The following is a 22,392-nucleotide window of genomic DNA, read 5'->3' as shown; positions in this document are numbered from 1 at the left end:
CAGAGCACTTGCACTTTAAAAGGTAGAGGTCGAAGTTGTTTCTTACCTTGTGAAGGAGGGAGTCAGTTGCGGAGCTGCGCTGATGTCACTTAGTGCTGCGCTGGTATTGGTTGAGACAGCGGGCGTGTAGCTGAGGCGGAATTGTAAAGGAGGGGTGAGTGCCGAAGCGTGGGAACTTGTCTCACGAAAGGCCGCGCAATCATTGGTCGAAATTGTTTGCAACCACAGAGTTGATTGGTTAAAGAAAATTGAAAGACGCGTTAGCATTGGAAGAACATAGTAAACAGAAGAACGTATTCACGCACAATCTAGGGTTGCGAAGTATATGTGGTATCCAGAATTTTTACCTGATCCGAAATACTTAGGGTTTGCTAAAGAACAGATGCTAAAAGGCAGACCTTATAATATGTACGGAAGCAAGAGAAAAATGACTTTTGTAGACAAAGTTAAAAATTATTTTAAGAAGGATAAACCCATCAAAACTAGAGAAGGTATAGTTATTCCACCACCTAATACTCCCGCGTCATTCATGTTATTTGACAAAGGGTATCATACCTGTGTATGGTTGGAAAATTGGGTGGAATATACTAAAAATGACGAGATTTTGGCATTTCCGTTAGATGGTACTTTTAATAGCCGGATTCTGTTCAATTTGAGAACCCGAATGAATGATTTACATCCCAGACCCAGACTAACGCAATATGAGGCTTTAGAAGAATGGCAGATTGAGGCTTTCGAGCGAGATAGACCTAGAATTGACAAAGGAATAAGTAAATGGTACCCGAAAATGCATGGAGAAGCAAAAGAGAAAAAAATGAAGCAGTGGAGACAGAACATGATGATAGAAGGACTGTACCCTGTAATAACAGTAGAAGAGCCCCTGGGAGGGAAAAGGACAGAGAAAACAAAACATTTGATGACCAGTGAGGATTCAGATGATGATTATTTGGAAGAATTGTTAATGAAGAATCCACCTCCTTATAATGAAGGATCAAGACTCGCAAGTGCGAGAGACACCGGTCTAAGACCTCCTTATCAGGAGGAGCCAAGACCTTTAAGTACAGGGAATCCATTCCTAAAACCTAATTATGGTGAGGGACCAAGTATGACACATCCAACTGCCCCGAATTATATTCCTATCGTAACTCCGCAAATAGTGCATGAAACCAGCATGGAAAGGGTACTGCAGGAGAGAGAACGAGAGGCTCTAGCTAAACAAAGAACAGAATTAATTCAGAAAATCTCCCAATTGAATACAAGTCCTGAAGCTTTGACAATCCCAGTGACTATTGGACCAGTTGTTCCTTTGTACGGGGATAAGCAGAATAGCCTGAAGACTCCTATGATTACCCCATCTGTAGTACAACCGAGAAAAGAGCCCTAATTGTAGATGATCAGGCAAGTGAATGTGAATCTGTGATTTCCTTGATGGATTTACCCATAAGGGAACCAGAAGGGGGTTTACGGAGGAAGAACACTCCTTTCAATTCAGGAGAGGTGTAGATTGAGTCAGCTTCTGGTACTAGAAGTGCCACGGTAGTGACTCCTGAAGAAATTGAAAGATGGAGTCGAGAATTAGAGAAACAAAATCCTCAGTCGAAACCATTGGATATTTACAAACTAAGAATAGAATTGGAAGAACTGATAGCTGGGAATGTGGGTTTGGACAGGCTAAACACATTTACTGAAGAAGAATTGTTATTAATTTGTAAAAGTCTAACCCGTAATACCAGAGTGTTCCATGAGAAATTAATGGACACCGCGGCTAGTATGGGAATAGATATTGGTAAATCTAAAGTGTTGCAAAAACCCTACAGAGCAGAGTTCTCAGACAGAGACTTAGTGAATGTGTCAGGGAAAAAGGTACAGATCAGAGAATTGCTAAGCCTGTTACAGAAATGGGGAGACTTATGGGGAGTAAAATGGAAAACCAGGTGGGCTAAGAAAAAAGAGGATAGTAGATCAAAACAGATGGCTTCAGAGTATGTCTTAAAAGAAGCTGAACAGGCAGAGAAATTATATCCTATGCGAGAAGTGCCAGGAGGAAAATATGTTCATGTTCCATGGTCCCGACAGGATATTGTGTCCTTTACCAATGACTTCCCAAAATTACGAGAAAAACCTGTAGATTGGTACAGACTGGTAGAAAGATTTGTGAAGGTTCAGAAATGCTTCTGGAAAGATTTGGATGGTTTCTTTGACATTGTAGTTCCCGTAGATTTGTGGACCGAATGTAAAATTGCTATTGATTGGCCTAGTGAGGAATTCCCGAGGGACCCTAACACAGGGGCTCCTTCAGCCGAGGTAATGAAAAAATACAACCAGGTAATGTTGCATCTCAAAGGAAAGGTGCCTGCAAAGGAAACTGATTGGACCCGAATAGATAGAACTACCCAGAATAGAGATGAAACTGTGCATTCCTATTATGAACAACTGTTACAGGTGTTCAAAACATACAGCGGATTGGACAACATTGAAATGAAGGACATGACCAACTTCATTTATAGATTTGTGCTAGGGTTAAGGCCTGAGATTTCACAATGGATCAAAGACAATAAAATTTGTTGGCAGTCTAAACCAATTGATGAGGTCCTGAAGTATGCTAAATATTGCGAGGATGAGATGGCAGATAAACGAAAAGCATTAAAGGAAAAGGTCATGTGGGCACAGGTAAAGTTAGCGGAACAACAGGAACAGCAGTTAAATAAATTGACCAGTAATCAGAATCAGGGCCCCGGGGGTGGGGGAAAGCCCAAAGTAAAGATGAGCCGAGAGGAGGCCAAAAAGAAGTTCCCCTGTCACGGGTGCGGACAATAGGTCACTGGAGAGACGAGTGTCCACATGTGAAGAATGGAAATATTCAAATTAATGATTTAAATCCACAGATGCAGAAAGAGACTCCACGAAAGACCCAGCAACAGGTAAAGCAAATTCAGTTGCCGCGTGCACCTAGACCAAATTATAGGAGCAAAGCACAACAAGGCGAGGACACCGAGGTGTGGGAAGGAAGGGAGGATAGAAATGCAGCAACTTCACAATTTCTGTTAAATGACACGTTTTTCTGTGATGACACCTACTGACGGTGCCTGAGGGGGGAGGACGAGGAGTGCGTGCTTGGCGCCTCCTTGCCGGTGGACCAGACAGGGCCATACATTGAAGGAAAGGTTGAAGGAAATGACGTCACCTTTCTGTTGGACACTGGTGCTACCCATTCTACTGTGAGAACAGCAGACGTTCCAAACCTACCCCTCTCGGGAGAAGCAATCCAAGTAGTGGGCATTTCTAATCAGCTAATTAGTACCCCAGTTACTGAACCTATGGAAATTAAAATTGGGAATTTCAAAGAAATGCATAGATTTGTTGTGTGTGATTCCAGTCCTGTAAATCTGCTAGGACGAGATTTGCTGTGCAAAATGAACTGCACTATCTTTTGCACTCCAAATGGCGTCGAAATTCAGACCCCAGATGAGGATGGAATTTACAAATTAATGTTAGTTAGACCAGACTCCGAAATTAAAAGACTGACATTAAAAGACTTACCTGAAGAGCTCCAAGAAACAGTGAAACCAGTGGTGTGGGATTTTACTGGAAAAGATGTAGGATTAATGGCAAATGTTGACCCAATTAAAATAGCCATAAAGGAAGATGCAGTTTACCCAAATACTAAACATTACAAGATGAGTGCAGAAGTTAAAGCAGGAGTGGCCATTGAAATAAAAAGATTGTTAGAGGCAAACATTATACAAGAAGTGATGAGCAGTCCATGCAATTCGCCCATAATTGGAATTAAACCTAGTGGTAAGTACAGGGTAGTACAGGACCTGCGCAACGTTAAAAAAATTGTGGTTCCTTGTTGTCCTGTTGTGCCAAACCCTGCAGTGATTCTATACCAAATTACATGGAATGCAGGATGGTTTACCGTCATTGACCTATGTCATGCATTCTTTTCGATTCCATTGCATCCAGACAGCAAATTTCTTTTCTCATTTGACTTCCACAGTCACGTCTACGTTTGGAATCGCGTCCCTCAGGGGTACACAGACAGCCCCTCAATTTTTAATCAGATTCTGAAAAAGTGCCTCGAAACCCTAATATTGCCCGGAAAATCGGTTCTGGTGCAATATATAGACGACCTCTTGGTGGCCTCTAAGAGCAGAAACGACTGTGTTACTGACACCATTGCCTTGCTGAAGCACTTAGGTGAAGGAGGACATAAAGTATCACCAGAAAAATTGCAGTCCTGTACCACCTCAGTGAAATATCTGGGGCACCAGATAGAGAAAGGTATTAGGAAAGTCACCTCTGAAAGAATCAGGATAATTCGGAACATGGAACTGCCAAATACCCAGAAGGAAATCAGAATGTTCCTCGGAGTGGTAGGTTACTGTAGGCAGTGGATTGTGGAATTTGCAGTCCTAGCAAAACCATTAATAAAAATGACAAAGAAAGGAGCAAAGGACCCAGTAGAGTGGGATGACGAAAGCATAACAGCTTTTACAAAACTACGAGAATGTCTGTGTACTGCTCCCGCATTAGGAATGCCTGACTATTCTAAAGATTTTGCACTATTCTGTGACACACGAGACAATTGTGCACTTTCAGTCCTGACCCAAATTCATGGTTTGACTCGACGTCCAGTGGCATACTTCTCTTCCACATTGGACCCAGTAGCAGCTGGATTACCTGGATGTTTGAAAGCTGTAGCTGCAACTTGCATGCGTTTGGAACAAAGTGAGTCCATTGTGATGGGACATCCTGTAACTGTGTATGTTCCACATTCTGTTGTAATTTTGCTAACACGAACAAAGACCCAGTACCTCACCCCGAGTCGGCTGACTAAGTATGAGAGAATCCTTGTAGGTGCAGGAAATGTGACCATCGAACGATGTAACATTCTGAATCCAGCTACCTTAATACCTAGCTCATTCACAGCTGATGTAAGGCAAGAATTTGCACATGACTGCATTGATTTAACTGAGTTCAGTACAAAACCACGTCCAGATATAAAAGAAAACCCTTTGATTAGTGAGGATTATGATTTTTTTGTGGACGGCTCATGCATGAGACATGAGGATGGTGGCTTAAGCGCTACCTATGCCGTATGCACAGTGAGAGGTCCAGTGGAAGCATCCTATTTATATGGAGTCAAGTCTGCACAAATAGCCGAATGGTTGCATTGACAAAAGCTTGCAAAATTGGGAGAAACTTGAAACTAACCATATACACTGATAGCCAGTATGGTTATGGGGTTGTGCATGACTTCGGACAGCTGTGGATGCAAAGGGAGTTCCTGACCTCTTCAGGCACCCCCATCAGAAATGGAAAATACGTGCAGGATTTACTGGAATCAATCCAGTTACCAAAAGAATTGGCTGCGGTCAAGTGTGCTGCTCACAAATCTGTTTAGACAAAGTGACAGCAGGTAATCAATATGCTGACCAGTTAGCCCAACATTGTGCAAAGTACCGAGTTTCAATCAATATAAAGGTTGGGGGAAACGGAAACAGCTGCCAACTTTTGATGCTTGAGGGAGTGAATACATGGGAGGAAGTGAGAAACTTACAGGAAGCAGCAGAGCCACAGGATAAACAAAGATGGAGAAACTTTGGTTGTCGAAGGAGAAATGCAGATGGTGTCATTGTTTATCTTGATGATGTGCCTGTGTTGCCAGACTGTATGCTTGCTCCTATGGCTAGGCTGATACATGGAGACACACATGTAGGCAGGGATGCGATGATTCGCATGTTCTGCCAGACTTGGTTCAATTCGAAATTCAGAAGCGTAGCAGAAGCACCCTGCCAGAGGTGTTTGATCTGTCAACAATTTAACCGTGGAAAGAAAACTATAGTGTTACCAGGGAAAATTGGAAAGGCAGAAGGCCCTTTTATTAGACTACAACTTGACTTCATTCAGTTGCCCCCTTGTAGAGGAATGAAATATCTACTTATCATTGTCTGCCTGTTTTCAAAATGGGTGGAAGCTTTCCCTGCCCGTAGAAATGACAGTATCACAGTAGCAAAATTATTACTTAGGGAACTTATACCTCGGTATGGTTTCCCAGTCTTAATTGAATCTGACAGAGGAAGTCATTATCAGAATGAAATAATAAAGCAAATCTGTGAAGCTTTCAAGATCAAGCAAAAACTGCACTGTGCATATCGCCCAAAGGCTTCTGGAGTGGTAGAACAGATAAATGGCACAATCAAATCAAGATTGGGAAAGATGTGTGAATACACTCAATTGCAATGGCCAGATGCTCTGCCTCTTGTGTTGATGGGACTCAGAAGTATTCCAGACCGGAACACGGGCTTGAGTCCCCACGAGATCTTCATTGGAAGAGCAATACGGCAAGCATGGGTACCAGGATACAAAATAATAAGCATATCTGATGATATGGTACTCGAATACTGTAAAGAGCTGGCTGACCAAGTGCATTCTATCTCTCGCCAGGTTGGGGGAGAAGACGTCGCCAGGCTAACGACTCCAGCACATGCCCTGAATCCAGGTGACTGGGTCGTAATAAAGAAGCACACACGGAAAAGTTGCCTTGAACCAAGGTGGGGAAAGCCACGACAGGTGATCCTGGTAACCACCACAGCTGTAAAGTGTGCAGGAGTACCTCGCTGGATCCATGTCAGCCATACGAGGAAAGTGACTGTACCTGACGAAACTGAGGCTGAAGGTTGCGCAGCTGAAGGATCCCAAGACATTGGTCCTGAAGTAGCTGAAGTAGCTGAAGTAGCTGAAGAAGAACAACCGAGCTCCAGTCAAGAAGATTGGGTCCCAATAATCGATCTGACAATCGACCCTATACGAACTAGAAGTCAGACCCATTTAGATAGACAGTGGGATAGTGAGGACGAGAAAGGTGAAGAAGAAGCTACTCAGATCATTGAAATCCACGTTAAATCTGATTCTGAGGAGGACCAGATAGGGAAAGAGCAGGTAATTGATACTCCACCCAGAACACATGCGTCAGAGGAGGGACAGATAGAAACTAGAGCGGAAGTTCAAGCGCAATTAAATCAAGAGCTCGTAGAGCTTGAACAGGAACAGACAGGATTAGACAATACTGTTCAGGAAGAAGAGATCGAAACAGATCAAAGCCAAAATCAGCATACACCTGAACAAGGCCAGTTTAGGGACCAGGCAGAAGAAACAGATGAAAGACCTGGACCTAGTCAGTTAGAACTTGATCCCAATGTGCCACAACTGAACGATGAAGGCCAAGACACAGTGCCAGTTAAAAGACTCAGAAAAGGTGACTCAGTACCTAGATTTGTGAAAAGGCTGAGATTGCGTCTAAAGACGGTAAACGAGGAGCCCGAACAGATAAATGAGGTCTTGAGTCAAACTGACCCAGTGGTGACAAAGCCAAAGAGAAGAAGTGCTCGTATCAAGAAGCTTAACAACATATACGCCAGTCCTGAATCAACTTATTTTGTGTTGGAGGAATTTGAGAATCTGGAAATAAGTGACGAAAGTGATGAATGTGATGAAGAATTGATTGATGAACAGACCAGTGAAGAAGCAAACCCAACCTGAAAAGTTACTCGAGTAAGCAAGCTGTACAGAGTTACAAAGAGGGGTTGAAGCTTCTTTTGAGCCAAAATGTCTGATTCTTCTGAGAATGGGAGACCGAGACGAAGTTGTTTTAAAACATGATGCCAAGTATGTTTATGTAGTGTAGCAATAGTACTGATACTTTGGATAGGACTAACAATAACTATTCCTTCTATGATGAGTAAAAACCCGAATCTATACCCGAATAATAACCTACCTGAGGACACTGTAGAATCACATACTAGAAGTACACCACGGAGAGTAGATGCATTGGACAAACCACTTAGCCTGAAACAGACACAATTAGATTTAGAAGCACCAGATGAGGAAGGATTACACTTTAACAAAATAAAGAACAAGACTCATTTAAAGGTTTTCGCAAATCTGTTAGTACATTATGTAGAAACTATGAAGATAGACAACTGTTATGTCTGCATGAAGCTACCCACTTCAGTAGCTGAAGGTGTGACTTACCACCACTTGCCCTTAACCTATGGAATTTCCTGCAGTATACTAACTAGTTTATTTTATAAAAGAGGACCCTTACAGTATTATTATTCAAACTCTGACTTGACATTTTCTGAACTTCCTGTTCGAAGAAACCTGAATCCTGTACATACAACTAGATACGTAGCTAAATACATGAGTGATTATTTTCTAACTGTAGGAAAGATAGATATAAATGATGCACACAAAAATAATTTGACCTGTTCATTACACGAAAAAGAAAAAGAATTTCTGAATATGGTAGAGAAAAGAAGAGAAAGTTTCCAAAAGAAAGCCAAAGACAAAAAACAGAAAATTCCTAAATGGGCAGAAAGTATAGGGAGCACCTCAAATGGTGGAGCTAACGCTGCGATGTTGCTGGATTTCGAAAAGAAGGGGAAACTTTGTCTTAAAAGAGAAAGGACTAGTTATTATAACAATATTTTCATTGGCTCCAGTGAATGCGAACATAATTACAAGGTAATTGGGGGTTGGGGCTTCAAAGATGGGTCAGAGCCTGTGTTTCCTGAAATTTATTTTATATGTGGAAATAAGGCTTACTTCAAATTGCCCGACCATTGGTATGGGAGTTGTTATTTTGGTATTGTCTTCCCAAAGATATACCATGTGGGGAAAATCACTGGAAGCACTGAAAAAACTAATAAATGAGTACGTAGTAAACGAGAAAGTGCTGGTGAAATAGTAGGAGATATTTTTAGCGCACTGATACCTGCAGTGGGAGTGACTCTGAACACACACAGAATTTGCAGATTGTCAACAGTAGTAGATCGGTTATCTACTGACACTGCTGGAGGGTTCTTGATGGTCAATACCGAAGTGGTTGCGATCAGATCAATGGTTTTACAGAACAGACTTGCTCTTGATACGTTATTGGCAAAAGAGGGCGGAGTCTGCAGAATGTTGAAAGCGCAACATTGTTGCACTTACATACCTGATAAAAGTGTGGAAATCAAAGGGTATGTGAGGAACATTACAAATTTGGGAAAGGAGCTCAAACCACTTGAGGTTGACAGTGCCTGGAAGAGACTTACTGATGGTCTCTCCGCCGTAGGTCAATGGTTTTCTGACCTAGGTAAAAGTTTTTTGATTAAAGTACTGATGCCAATTGCGGGAATAGGTTTAGTAGTACTCATCATATTCACCTGTTGTAAATGTCGAAAGCACCAAAAGAAGTACACTGTGAACAAGAGAGGAGTGAAGAGAAACGTAGATGAACTTGAATTAGAGGAACTGAATAATCAGATTTATAAAAGGGTGAAAAATTCTCACCCTAATAAAGAGACTAAAGAAAAACAGAACAGAATGTTTGAAGCGATTGAATTGGGGAAAATATGAAAAGTTGGCATCTGATTCTATGAATTTGTGATGATATAAAATATCATCAAAGTGGGGATTGATGGAGCAAGGATTCGCACGTACAGCGACTTGCTTGTATCAAGAACCTCAAATAATGTTAATAAGAATAACCAACTAGTTTGTATTTCTAATATTGCATATTCTACACGGGGTGTCCCAGCGAAGCTTGCATATGTGTTTTCTTATCCTAAAACGCTTGCCACTGAAATGGCTGCTGCTAAGCGGGAATTTCTTCTGCGCATGCGTCGGTCACACTCACGTGACGTGACGTACTTGCAGTTCTGGTGGGAAAACTTTGCGCCTGCGCACTAGTTTAAAATGGCTGCTTTGTGTTCTCACATGTCCGATGCTTGCACCGCTGCTTTTTGCTATATTGTTCGTCTTGCACTAATCCTAATGCTACAGTTACTATAAAGTAAGCGGAGTCATATAGGGATTCCTGGTATATAGTGTAATCATTTATTTCTGTGTTCTAAATTGTTTTCCTTTACTTTCTATGTATCGAGTCTTTTGGGCCAGGGAGGTGATTGAAACTCCATCTTAGAAGTCCCTACTGCGCATGTCATCCTAGCAGAGGGAAGAAAACCTTGTACCAGTGGAACCCAGCCAGCTGGCAGCCACAGTCAAGATGCTCATGGGAACCGACCTGTGACCCAGCAGGACGAAGCTGAACTGTACTACATTTGAAACAATTGTATATAAATTTGTATAATCCTTTGTTAGGAGAAGAGCACATATCATGGGAACCCCAAATTCAATAGGCGGTCCCAAAAGATGTAAATTGGGGCTTGTGAAAATCAAATCCTGGTTGCTGTGTTGACCTGTCCTACTTGAGGACCAATCGAAATTGGGGATTCTTAGCCTTGCAACATTTGGGGGGTGGTACACTGACCCGAAAACAGTATAACTAGCCTAGGTTTAGCTAGAGAAATCGTCTGACTTGTCCGAATAGCTGAGATGTCACTGACCCAACGCACTCAATAGCTGATCGATACAGAGGTGCTGCGGAGCACTCTGTCCGAAATTTCCAGAGACCCAAGGGGGGTTTTGGAAACCTTAAGTGCTGGCGGAGCACTTTGCTGGGAAATTCGATAACCCAATCGGGGTTCTGACTGATAGCTGCAGAGAAGGTGCAGCGCAGGCGTTGCAACTGAACTGCGGGTGCTGGTCTTACCTTGGTGGTCCTGTCCTGATTCTAATCTGGATTTCCTATCCAGGCTGTCCATTCTGCACCTGTTGGCCTACTGGCAACCGTTTCTTCCTTGGGTTTCTCCTGTCCTAAACTGGCCCGTGGCCAGGGTTGGTCTCCACACCGTTCTAGGTAAATATAGCGCTGGGGGAACCTATTCTGCATCCTTCATTCTTTTTCTTTGCTTTAATAAAGACGTGTTCTTGCATATTGATTTTCCATACTTTCCTTTTTTTGGCTGACAAATGATAAAGTCTTACATTATAGTTGTTATATTAGCATGTTCCATTCTTCCCCGTCCTATAAGAGATATTGTGACGTACGGTTCATGAAATATAGATGTTCCTTTTCTTTACCCTCCTTTAGCCAAATAGAGTGATTGCTCTGGAATATTAGCGTGTTCCACTTTTACCTTCCCTATAGTTACATGTTATCTTCGAGTCTACTATAAATTTAGTCAAGTTCTTCTGTTTGCCCACTTTTGCCAGGGTATACAAACTGTGACATTCTAGCATGTTCCTTATTTTTCCCGTCCTTTAGTTACTCCATGTCAAGTCTAAATTCCTGAAAATTCTTACTAGCATGTTCCCTGTTCTTACCTTCCTTTAGAGTCCTAAATGGTTGGTCTTATTTACTTCCTATATGGATACGTGCTCTTTATAATATTAGTTATTGACAGTTTACTTGTTGTGAACCTTATGCTTTCTGAATCTGACGAACTCTAGATAAAGGTTTTAAAACTTCCTGTGTCTCTGGTTATTATATGAGTGCAAACATAGTAAATGGTATTTGTATTTTGTGTCTGCCTTCCTTTTACAGCTAGCTCCCTGATCCATTGTGGTCTTTAGGTACCCGTAACGTGGATTGGTAAGTCGGGTACATTGGAAATAAATAGGAAGGAACTGGGTTACTGTTAGTAATGTGTAGGTTACCCGATTAATAAATATGGTGAATTGAATTTATGGGCCCAAGGTGTATATGGTAAAATTATAGTCGGGTGACCTGCGCGCTCTATCAGCTGTATGAAAAGAAATATGCTTAACAAATTTCGCCATGGGGGATTATGTGGTGGAAAATGAATATTACATTTCTCCAACACTTCATTTTACATATTTCTTTAGGGATAATGGGCAGAGTGATTTTCAACATGGGGTATGATAGGAGTTAAATGGCTATTAAATATACCTACCACTGCATTTTCACAATTCCTATAAGGAAATAGTAATTAGCTATTTGAAGAACAGGGGACTATGGCTGTTAAATACATTTGACCTATATTCTAATATTTCCTGTTGGGAAAATGGGACTACCTAATTTTTATCCTGGGGGATTACAGGCAGTAAATGGCTGTTACATATCACGGGCACTGTGTTTTACCAATTTATTTTGGGATAATGGACAAAGTGATTTTTTGTGTGGTGAATGATAGGTGTAAATAGCTGTTACATATACATGACAGTGTTTGCTTCATGATTCTTCTAAGGAAACAGTAATTAGCTAGTTTGCACTTGGAAGAGTGTAGACTTTAAAGGGCTGCTAAATACATTTTACACTATGTTTTAATGTTACCTATTGGGAAAATGGGAATAGGTAATTTTACATGTACATTATAGATGGAAAATGGCTGTTACATAACCCTGGAATTCTGTTTTTCATATTCCTCTTGGGGTGATGGGCAGAGCAATGTTCTACATGGGAGATGAAGGGGGTTAAATCTAGGGGTGGGTAGTAAACACGGCTCCGCTGGCGGAGTTCGTAGAAGTTTTGCCACTCAGTATACCATTTGGAGAACAGAGTGCAGCAACAATTCTGCCAACCTCTGTGTGGCGGAATTTACCAGCACCCACCGCTAGTCTAGCCAGCTGCACTGCTCAGACTGAGCCTGTGTAGCTGATTTACAGGAGAAAGGAGCTGTGTGTCAGCTATCCTGGCTGAACTCCACTGGCGCTCAATGTTGGAAAAGATGAGAAGCAGTGTCTGTGTGTGGTGCATACATTGGCTACACTGGTGCAGCAATTGGGGCTGTGGAATCTAGGAATAGGAAGTGGTGTTTCCACGGCATTGTGCTCCAAACCCTGAGTGCTGAATTCAAGGCGAAAGAAGCTGCGGCCAGCCCAGGGATCTATCCGTGCTTGCATCCATGGAGCAGAAGCCGCCAAAATGAAGGAGAAAGGAGCAATGTCGGGACTGGTGCACAGCACACCCCTTACATCCCTATTCTCCCTTCCTAAGTAGGGATGGGACTGGAGTACCCTTCTTCCTATCATCAATGGAGGTGACTACTTCATATGACAAGGGCAGGTCAGTCACAGGCTTACTTAATAGATCATGCTTCCTACAATCTTTTCCCAATAATTTGTTTATTGGAACTAAGGATGCCGCATGATGTCATCACTAATGAGGCAAAAATATTTACAACAAGGGGTGGTGATGGACAGAGTCTCTGAATTAAGCAGAATACTCTCACCCAGTCAAGAGATCAGGGCTAGATCCAACACCGTTTTTTAGCTCATTGCACCAAAACGGTGTTGGATCTAGCCCTGATCTCTTGACTGGGTGAGAGTATTCTGCTTAATTCAGAGACTCTGTCCCTCACCACCCCTTGTTGTAAATAATTTTGTCCACCCTAAGCGTGGAAGGGTATACTCAGACATGAGTCCCTTGCTCATTGCACCATCCGGATTCAAGCAAGCCGGGCCGAAGACGGCTGTAATGCCAGAAACCGGTCCCCGGAAGCTTGTTTCCTTCCCAGTGTAAGAATTGGCTTTTGTAGTTAGGTTTGCCCTGTTCCCATCATGCACTGGGACAGGAACAGACTAATTTGCATACAGCCAGGTTCTGAAACTGGGATGGTGCAATGAGCTAAAAAACGGTGTTGGATCTAGCCCTGATCTCTTGACTGGGTGAGAGTATTCTGCTTAATTCAGAGACTCTGTCCCTCACCACCCCTTGTTGTAAATAATTTTGTCCACCCTAAGCGTGGAAGGGTATACTCAGACATGAGTCCCTTGCTCATTGCACCATCAGGATTCAAGCAAGCCGGGCCGAAGACGGCTGTAATGCCAGAAACCGGTCCCCGGAAGCTTGTTTCCTTCCAGTGTAAGAATTGGCTTTTGTAGTTTGGTTTGCCCTGTTCCCATCATGCACTGGGACAGGAACAGACTAATTTGCATACAGCCAGGTTCTGAAACTGGGATGGTGCAATGAGCTAAAAAACGGTGTTGGATCTAGCCCTGATCTCTTGACTGGGTGAGAGTATTCTGCTTAATTCAGAGACTCTGTCCCTCACCACCCCTTGTTGTAAATAATTTTGTCCACCCTAAGCGTGGAAGGGTATACTCAGACATGAGTCCCTTGCTCATTGCACCATCAGGATTCAAGCAAGCCGGGCCGAAGACGGCTGTAATGCCAGAAACCGGTCCCCGGAAGCTTGTTTCCTTACCAGTGTAAGAATTGGCTTTTGTAGTTTGGTTTGCCCTGTTCCCATCATGCACTGGGACAGGAACAGACTAATTTGCATACAGCCAGGTTCTGAAACTGGGATGGTGCAATGAGCTAAAAACGGTGTTGGATCTAGCCCTGATCTCTTGACTGGGTGAGAGTATTCTGCTTAATTCAGAGACTCTGTCCCTCACCACCCCTTGTTGTAAATAATCACTAATGAGGCAGCATGGCACTACAGTGCTTATATTTTGACGAGCTAATGTATTCTGGGAACTGTAGTCCAGGTACATTTTTGTTGCACAACTTGAACAAAAGCTCCTGAAAACAAGTTTTTAATGAAACACCAAGGACTCACACTCCGTCCTTGGCGACATTGGGTCACAACTTAAGGGAAATTTAGGTGCATGCCGTATATTTATTACATGCCACTCGCAGCTGCAGGAGTTAATGCAACTTGTCACAAGAGCAGGGGTGGCAAGACATGCTCTGTTAAGCAGCCACTTATTATCTGCCAATCATCTGACCCTACACTTCCAACCCATACTCTGTGATACCATCTACATTTTATACTTAACGTTCTAAGATGTCACAACTCTAGGAGGTATCTTTCACAACTCATTTACAATGGAAATGTTTATAAAATGAGCAAATCAGACTTTACATTCATAAAAGGCAGGCTAACTCAAATTAATTTTATTCCCTGTTTTGCTTTTGCATCATTGTAAAGTCCAAGGATATATCAGAGTGAGTAAAAAACATACCATTCAAAATGGATTACAAAATACCTGAAATTGGTGGGATTAAAACCCATAACCCGAAGAGACTGGAGCATAAACCAGCACCTTGGACCACTCTGCCACACTTAGCAGCGGATAATTAGTACACCCTTCACACAGATCTCAAAAGCTAGTGTCTGTGTTATGTTGCACTATTTTATGAACTAGTGAGATGTGGAGCTTGCCCTTTATTTTTTCTTTTACCTTGTGATGAAGCAAATAAATGAGTAAATACAAAATAGTTAGTAAAGTTAACAAAGTTTTTAAAAACAAAAAAAGGAATGTTAGGCTCAAAAGAATCCTCTTCTATTGGTCATAAATGAATGTAGGGATGGGTGTAACTCCGGCTGAATCTCACAGAGTTTTTATGTAACTCCGGGGAATTCAACAAATTTGCTATTTGCTTTGTTTCTAACCATGATAATTATGCCTAACATTTTTCTGTTTGTTACATTTTGTGATTTTAAAAAAAAAAGGTATTTATGCACATGTATTTAGTGATTTTACAGCACTATAATTTTGTATATATATATATAGAAAATTCACTGAAAAAACCATAGGTTATAGACCATATATAGTTAGGAATTAGCATTTAAAAAACCTTATTTTACTCACACAAAACCATTGAAATTCCATATATAGTTAGTTGTACTAACTATATATCGCGCACCCGCAATCCACTGCTGATCATGTCACATATTACATCATTCATGACATGGTCAGTGACATCACTGATGACATCACTGATGACATCTCAAATGACATCACTGATGACATCACTGATGACAACATCCAGTGACTGTATTTTTCTGTAAAGTTAAAATATGTCTTGAGTGGATGTATAAGTGTCTGGATGAAGGATTTAGTAGGTGCATGACTGACTGTATGAGTGAGTGATTAAATGTGTCTCACTGAGTGCATGGGTTAGTGACTAAACTGTCTTAATTTGTGCATCATTATGTCTGTTGTTCTGAAAACTGCTGCATGTGTTGTTCAGTAGCTATATGAGTAACTATATGGGTTATTGATTGGTTGCCCAAGTATTTGTATGGGAGACTGAGTGTGTGTGTGGGTGGCTGGGAGGTGTATGACTCTGTGCATAGATGTGTGAGCAGTTGATTCACTAGATGTATGGGTTCAAAAGTGCATGTGGAAACAGCTGTATGGGCGGTTGACTGTGTGCATCAGTGTATTGGTGAGTGAATGGATATCTCAGTGCTACATGTCAAAGTAAGTACATATGTAAAACACAGTACATGTGAGACTTGACATATATAAATAACTGTGCATAAGAGCCAGTGAATGTGTGAGTGGCTGTATGCATCATTGTGAACTTGTATCCGGGATTGTATAAGAGAGTAAATATGTTTTAGTATATGTTTGAATAAGTAAGGTGTGTATAACTGTATAGTTGGGAAAATGGAGGTGTGATTGATTGTTTGCATGACTGACTAGGTGTGTGTGTAACTTCATGGATGAATGACAATCTGTGAGTCTGTGTTTACACTGAGTGTATCTAAGGTTATATTAGAGTCTGAAGAGGTTCATCGTATTATCACATGAATGATGTCATCAGTGATGTGATCAGTAATGTCAAATGAGATGTCATCAGTGATGTCATCAGTGATGTCATTTGAGATGTCATCAGTGATGTCATCAGTGATGTCATTTGAGATGTCATCAGTGATGTCATCAGTGATGTCATTTGAGATGTCATCAGTGATGTCATCAGTGATGTCACTGACCATGTCATGAATGATGTAATATGTGACATGATCAGCAGTGGATTGCGGGTGCGCGATATATAGTTAGTACAACTAACTATATATGGAATTTCAATGGTTTTGTGTGAGTAAAATAAGGTTTTTTAAATGCTAATTCCTAACTATATATGGTCTATAACCTATGGTTTTTTCAGTGAATTTTCAAGGTTTTGTAAATGCTAATTCCTAACTATATATGGTCTATAACCTATGGTTTTTTCAGTGAATTTCAATGGTTTTTTAATAGCAAATATCATAAGCTGTCGAATGTCAAGTACGTGGTAAGTAAAAACATTTTCGTGTTTATGCACACTGATCTGCTTTGAATGCTGCCCCCCCCCTCATTTCTATTAGGAGTACTCTCTCTTTGCAGATAGTGAAGGGTAGTTAACGCAGGCCTTTGCCCCCGTTGTAATCCGTCGTGCCTGCTTCTCTCTCCATTTCATTGATTGTTCTCTTTGGTTCATTCTCTATTTACAAACAAGCACAGAGTCGCAATACTCTGTTTAGTCTTTGCAGATAGCGAAAAATCGTGTAAAAAAACAAAAGGAATCGAGCAAAATCAGTAGGCCACTAATGGGATCTCTTTTTGACCTGGCTAAAATAGAAACATTAGGAACAACCTGTTGAAAATAGCAATGTGTATGTACATAAGCGGCGTTCATTTGTGTTCACAGTACCCCTTGTTGATTGTTTGAATCGAGCATTGAATTGTTCGAAGTTGGTTCTCTTAAGGATCTTCTCTGCCTGCAAACGAGGAAGAATAGGAATATTCTCTCTCCCTTTGCAGATAGTGAAAGGTAGGTAACGCAAACCTTTAACACGTCGTGCCTATTTCGTTCCTCATTGATTGATTGTTTGCCCGAACATTGACTGTTTGGGAATTGGTTCTTTTTGGAGGTATTCCCTGTTTGCAAATAAACGTAGGAAAATCTTTGCAAGTAGTGAAAGGGTAGGTAATGCGGACCTTTGTCCCCCGTTGTAATCTGTCATGCCTATCTACTCCCCACTGATTGATGCACCTGTTTCACCCGGACCATTTACTAGAGATAGGTCATCTGGCCCGACCAGAGAGCACCCCTAGTGAAAAGGACATATGCAATAATAACGAAGTGATCACTGTATCCTGTTAACAGAAACTTTAGCATGAAACAACCTGGAAAGAAAGGAATAGGAAAACGAAAATCAGTAGGCCACTGATGAACTTTTTATTAAATAACAAACAAAGAAACGATAACAATACGTAATGATAAAACCTATTATTGTCCTAGAAACAAGAAACGTTAGAAGTAAGCCCGTAATAAGAAACCTGAAAACAGTAAGAGAAACCAAGTGTGACATTGCAATGGCCACAAGGCAACGAAGCTTCATCGCCCCTCACTGCCCCAAAACGTGTCTGTCCCACCGCCTGCCACGCCCAAATAACGGCAAACTGGGAAAGATACAAGTCAGCAGACATCCGCCCCATTCTGGAAACTTTATCGGGATTGTACTTGATTGAGTGTGATGTCACAAACATTTGTGCGGATCTAGATTGTGTTAAGGAATACAATAGGTTAAGAAGAGAGTATGCGCCACATTTGCCTCAATATCCTTTGTTTGAGAAACAGGTTTCCGGCTACGCCCAGCCGGAAGCAACACATATAAGGCGGGTCCTGCTGCCAACCGTCGGCCAGGAGATCATCACGTAGGGTGTAGCCGGAGGAGAGGCCGAGGCCAGCGGGACCCGGCCAGGGGGATTGCTAAGACCACCCTGGAGAGTTGCAGGGGGGGGAATGTCCGTGTCCTCGACCCTCCCCTCTCTCTCCCAGTCCGGCCACCATCAACCAGAGGCCGAGGCCGACGGGATCCGGCCGTGGTGGCGGTAACCCTGGAGAATTGCAGGTTAGACCCTCTCTCTCCCAGTCTGGGCCAGCATCCATGGAGGGCCTGGGAGTGGAGAGGCCACTGCACGAAAGGCCCAGGAGAGGCACCACACGCCAAGGCCTGCCCCACCGGATGAGCCAAGGAACCCGTTCATGGGGCCAGAGCAAAGGGCGTCCGGCCGCCATCCACCGGAGGTCCGGCCCAAAGACGGACGGGACATTTCTTCTTTCTTTTATAATGGCTGCGACAACACTGGGGGGGATGTCTTGCACATGCCTCCGACCCCCCCCTCGTCCTCATCGCCTGGTCCGGCCATAACAACTGTCAAGCGAGACGCCGTGGGGTGCACTGGGTGGGAGAGACGGTGCGAACAGGCCTCTCCCGCCTCCCCAGGTGGAGGCTTCCCAGCTGCACCCTCAGCGCTCCAGGCGCCCGGAAAAGGGTTCTTCCACTGTGGCGATGCTGCAACGTCTCGCCCGGCAGGGTGGAGCCCGTCCGCTCATTTGACCCCGCGATCGCCAGTAGCTACCGAACTCTCAAAATGGCGGTCGACCTGGCAAGAGCGGGCCCAGCATGAAGAAATGGCCCGGTCACTGGTTGACTCCACCACCGTAGTCCTCCACGACCTTGAAGATTCTAGAGGAGCCGCGGGAGTCCCCGACCCCCGCAGACACCCCCGATGGGGAATGACTGCCATGATCGCCCGTGGAGTGACGAAACTGTAGCCGCGGGCCGTCGGCGCTCCCATGCTGGCGCCAGCCTCAGTTTGAATGACTAGAAACCTGCAGACCTCAGTTCCGGTGAAAGCACAGTGTGACCCGGTAGGAAAAATTGTTGCACCCCCTCCCCTTTTTGACTGATGGTTCAAACCACCGATCCTTTCCTTTGCCCTTTTAACGGAACTTTGGACTGCCTCCCCCCACCCCCCCCCCGCGGCGCCCCACGCCGATATTTGCTGGGCGGCAACTTACTAGACATCACCTTCGTGCCATCCAGATTTCAGCGCGTTCTGCTGCCTTGGAACTATTCGCACAACAGACCGCTACTGACAACCCACCCCCCGGGACGCCCCACGCCGGATACCCAAATCAGTGCGGCACCCAGGCAACATCTTCTGAATTTTCATAATTTGAAAGAACTAGTAACATGTCCTCATCAGGAATTTCCTCTTCAATCATCTCATCAGGAATCTCCTCATGAAAAGTCTGCAATGATGATTCTTGTAACTCTATGGTCTCCAAACATTCGATAAATTCGCCATCAAGAGATTGATCAAAAAAATCATTCAAGTCATCTCCTCCTTGTGAGAATATTTCATTATTGGTGCTGTCAATTTCATTAAATGTAGTGGATAATTCAAAAGAAATTGCCACGATCTCTTCATTGTTTAAATGTTTTTTACTGTTTTTGTTTTGTTGTATATATTTATAAGTTATTAAAGTTTTATATTCCTACTACTTTGTTGGAGTGCTATATATTTTTAATGTGACACATAATTGTAAAAACTTTGATGTACAAAGAGTCATCCCTGGAATCTTCCGCTTCAGCCTCGGTCCCCTCCCCAATCACAATACAGGATGGTTTTCAGATAGTAGGAACGCGTGTGGTTTGACGGATCTCATCGGGTGTGGGCCTTGATCTACTATAACTCCTTTGAAGAGGGGTGATTCTTTACAGCTGGGGCCATAAACTACATCTGCAGGGCTAGCTGATAGCCTGGACAATCGGACACAGAGGAAGAGGAGTGTCAGAGGGTGCGGTAGTGAATAGGGCGAAAGGGAGGTGTCGGGCGGGCACAGAGTGTGATTCTCAGGGAAGAGCAGCGCAGATGGGGGGGAGGTTTATTGCCGATGCATAAGACAGAGAGCGGGGATGACCAGTGCCTGGGGAAGATGCTTGCGAGGGTGGGGAGCCATGCTACGGATCAACAGCGTGCAGAGAGTGGGTCTGGTCAAGGCATCTAAAATGGCTGCCGTGCACGACAAAAGTGTGGCATTTCAAAAAAGGCAAGATGGCGCAGACAATGTTTTTCAACACTTCCTCATTTCCTTCGAATCGAACGTTAACAGACGTTGGTGCATTTTACCAAAGTTAAGCGATATTTATCGCTAACGATGCTTAGCAACGAATTTTTTACCGCTAAGCATCGTCAGAAATTATCGCAGATAAACCTTGCTATTATCAAGGTTTATCGCAAATGCGATAAAAAACGGCCGCAAAGCATGAATATCGCTAAAAAGTCAGCGATATTCATGCATTACCGAGCTAATGCTCTTAGCCATGTTATCCACCTCCCATTGGATAACATGGCCAAGAACTGCTCAGGGCAGGTGTTAGTTTTTGGAGATATTCGCGCTTAGCGCGAATATCTCCAAAACTTGGTAATAGGAGATAGATATCTTGCATGTTGTAATGCAAGTTATTGTGGTATATGGAACTCATACCATAATCTCTCAGGAAAACAGAAACTGATCCTTTTGGGACCGCCTGAGAAGGCCTAGGGGGTTAGGGGTACTCTACTTTGCCCCTTTTCACGTTCCGAACTATTTTATTTTACTCTCTTCTGTAATTACACAAAATGGCAGCGATAAGATGCATCAGACACAGACAGTGAGAGAAAGGAGGCCGTAGTAGTAAAGTTAGGAGTCCTAACTTTACTACTACTAAATTCCTTCTGTGAATACCAAAAGTAGTAAGTTTAGGATTTATCTCAGATTAGTTCTGTGAATCGGCCCCAACATTTTTTGAAGTAGATATTGTTTTAAAAATATTTAGCATTCTATTTTTTGATGTTGATATTTCCATACCTGTTAATATTGTAGCTGATATGTGTCTTGGGGTAGATGCGTGCTGAAAGCATTGTTCGACAATCCAGGACTCTTTTCTCTATTTGGCCTGGAATGTCCCCTGGTGGCAAGCTTCTGCGGGGAGGTATATCGCACCATACATCTGATTATAGGTCATTCATTCACAATGACACCATTAACATGTCTTATGGGTTATGTCAGAGACATTCTGCTTGAGCGTTGGCATCTCGCGGCGATGCTCCTACTTCTAGCCAAGCGTCAGGTAGCCATACATTGGGGTGGTAGACTTGCTCTGAGAAGTGAGAAGTGGCTGCGGAGCACGGCATACTGCCAGGAGCAACTTGCTTATTATTGGGACCTAATGCCCTCCACCTTCTGCCCTGTGGACATTTGAGAACCTCTTCTAATTTACTTGCACACCCGCGACCCTACTCATTTCCACTCGCCCGAGGTGGTGACTATACCAGGCACTGAAACATCCCCGACCAATGCAAATAGAGTTTCCGCTATCCCATAGGGTTCTCCCAATAGCTGCACACTCCTTTGCCCATCTGATATTCACTTGCTGTAATTACTTGGTAATATTACAGCTACCATGTAAGAGATTGTACTGATGATGCCATGTATACTATGTACTTATCTTCCACTACATCTGGGATAAAATGAGTAATGAGCTCTACTGTGGTGAAATAATGCATCTCTATCTCTGCTGATATCTGCCTATTCGTTGGTCTATACTCTTAATTAAAAACAATAAAAATTCTTTTTTTGAACAATATATATATACTAGCTGATATTTTAGTCATTTAGTTTTCATATATGTAGGCTCGATATTTTACTCATAGATAATTTGACATCAATATTTTCGTAGGTTGATATTTTTGTAATTGATATTCAGAATTACGACCAACTAAGTAGCAACGTTTTGGTGCATTGTGTGAGGTTTGAAAGTGAGATAGGGGCATTAGTTAGTGGTGTTGCTTTGAATGGAGAATAGGCACAATTGCTCATGCTGGTACTTACATTTATTAAAAGAGTATTTGATTTTGCAAAAAAAATCGTGGACTCTTGCATATAATGTATGTTACAAGTATACAAAATCGGACTAATTGTTTTGTTAA

This window comes from Lissotriton helveticus, chromosome 1_2 (assembly GCF_964261635.1).
Source record: "Lissotriton helveticus chromosome 1_2, aLisHel1.1, whole genome shotgun sequence".
NCBI classification, from domain to species: Eukaryota; Metazoa; Chordata; class Amphibia; order Caudata; family Salamandridae; genus Lissotriton; species Lissotriton helveticus.
Note: the sequence above shows the minus strand (reverse complement) of the source record.